Raw genomic sequence first — 1822 nt, 5'->3', positions numbered from 1 at the left:
GGGGGGGGGGGGCCCCGCCGGGGGAACAACAGAGCGGGCACTGAGGCCCTTGCCCATCTGTCTCTCCAGGGACTCAATAGGCTGAGGGAAGAGAGGAAGACATGACGCGGCGGCTTGCAGCTTAGTGATCTGTATATGGATATCGATATCTAAGTCTGTCTGTCTATCTATGTCTATACATGTAGATAGATTATATCGAAACTGGAAATGGAACTCAGGCAGGCCTTCCAAAATGACGGTAGCTTTGCGCCACCTAGCGTTCGGTGACTGCAACCAACGGGGCTGCCCTTTTGAGACCGCAGACCACTCACTGTGAACTCCCCAGTTCCACAGGGTGGAAACATCCACGTGTATATGCTTGTGTTTCTGACCCGGTGGCAAGATGAGATCCGACTGAAGAAGCCAAGCAAGCCTAAAACGTGTGTCCCACCTTCACCACTCCTAAGTGTGGAGGATTAGCCAACTGAGAAAGCCTTAGGGGACGGACGGCTGGGAAAGGGAAGGACCCTGAGTCACTGCACAGTTGCTCTGGGATCCAATTTTACCTGTAGACCTACTCGGCGCTATATAAACCTCAGCCAGCCAGCCATCCAGCCTGTGCTGCATTTTGTCCTGCCTTTATTGGTATTAGGTATTTTCCAGAAGAAATGGGGGGGGGGGGGAGGGCGGGGATTTCCCATCTCCTGTCAAGAGTCTCCCGGGACTGAATCCTCCTTGTCCACGCAAGATCCTTTAGAGATTCTCCACTTCGAGATGGACCGATGTGTGTGCTGCCGCAGGTTTGACAGCCATCCAGGAGGAAAAACAACCCCCCCACCCCCCCCCCAAATAAAAAGAGTTCCATATCTCCAATACCATCACCTTTGTCATCATTCCACCATCCTTGGAAGAAGGAAGTCGATCCAAAAGTCCTGGAAGAGAACAGTAAGAGTAGTGAAAGATCAGAATGGTGAGACAGCGTCCAGCAACCGCCCCCTCAGCTACTCACAAGAGAAGGTGAGGTCCTGGGAGTAACTCAGGCAACCTCCAGAGACCTCGAGCTTTAACCAGCAAATAGAGAAAGGAGAGGGAAGGGGAAGGGATAACACCACCACAGGTGTTATCACAGACCGAGATAGGATGTTGACTTCTGGATTCAATCCAGGGGAAATCATATCACCTTTCTTCCCTGTTTTAGGCAGACTTATCTGTCCTTGAGTCCACGCCCAGCATAGTCAAGAATGTCATGTAGACTTTGGAGACCAGAGGATGTCAGAAATGAGTCTTCTCAAAAGTAAGAAGCCGAATCACAACCGCGGCCAGGAAGAAGTGCAAGGTGGCCTTTGAATCTCCTGTACGAAACCTCCTGTTGTTGCTGACGTGCAGAGTCACAGCCTTTGGGGACCAGAGTCCCCATGTTTTTTGCTTTGCCGGCGCTGCCATAAGCCTTTTTTCCTGTGTCTCAAGACCTTGCCATCCTTATTGGATTGGGCCAAGCTTTCAGCAACAGGAAGAGGAGAAAGGGAGAGGGAGAGGGAGAGGGAGGGGGAGGGGGAGGGGGGGAGGGGGAGAGGGAGGGAGGGAGGGAGGGAGGGAGGGAGGGAGGGAGGGGGAGAGAGAGAGAGAGAGAGAGAGAGAGAGAGAGAGAGAGAGAGAGAGGGGGGGGGGGGGAAGGGTAAAACTTAGGGGCTGGGTGTGTGGCTCAACTGGTAGCATGGGGCGCTGGGTTAGATCGCACCAAATAAAAACTAAAATAAATAAAAATAAGTTTAGGGCTGGGGATGCGGCTCAAGCAGTAGTGCGCTCGCCTGGCATGCGTGCGCCCGGGTTCGATCCTCAGCAC

General features: G+C 53.0%; 2 long non-coding RNA genes across 2 annotated transcripts in view; one reads left to right on the top strand and one right to left on the bottom strand.

The window, feature by feature from the left end:
* LOC144372611 (uncharacterized) lies at positions 1-1273 on the top strand. The gene is made up of 3 exons (XR_013432571.1): positions 1-631; positions 728-996; positions 1178-1273. It is a non-coding gene; the product is annotated as an uncharacterized LOC144372611 (long non-coding RNA).
* Positions 827-1822, bottom strand: part of LOC144372610 (uncharacterized) — a 15163-nt gene continuing 14167 nt past the window's right edge. Inside the window, exon 5 of the long non-coding RNA XR_013432570.1 lies at positions 827-1331. This is a non-coding gene — a long non-coding RNA (uncharacterized LOC144372610). The remainder of the gene's footprint in view (positions 1332-1822) is intronic.

This window comes from Ictidomys tridecemlineatus, unplaced genomic scaffold (genome assembly GCF_052094955.1).
Source record: "Ictidomys tridecemlineatus isolate mIctTri1 unplaced genomic scaffold, mIctTri1.hap1 Scaffold_1376, whole genome shotgun sequence".
Taxonomy (NCBI): Eukaryota; Metazoa; Chordata; class Mammalia; order Rodentia; family Sciuridae; genus Ictidomys; species Ictidomys tridecemlineatus.
Note: the sequence above shows the minus strand (reverse complement) of the source record. Positions and strands in the feature narration are given on the sequence as shown.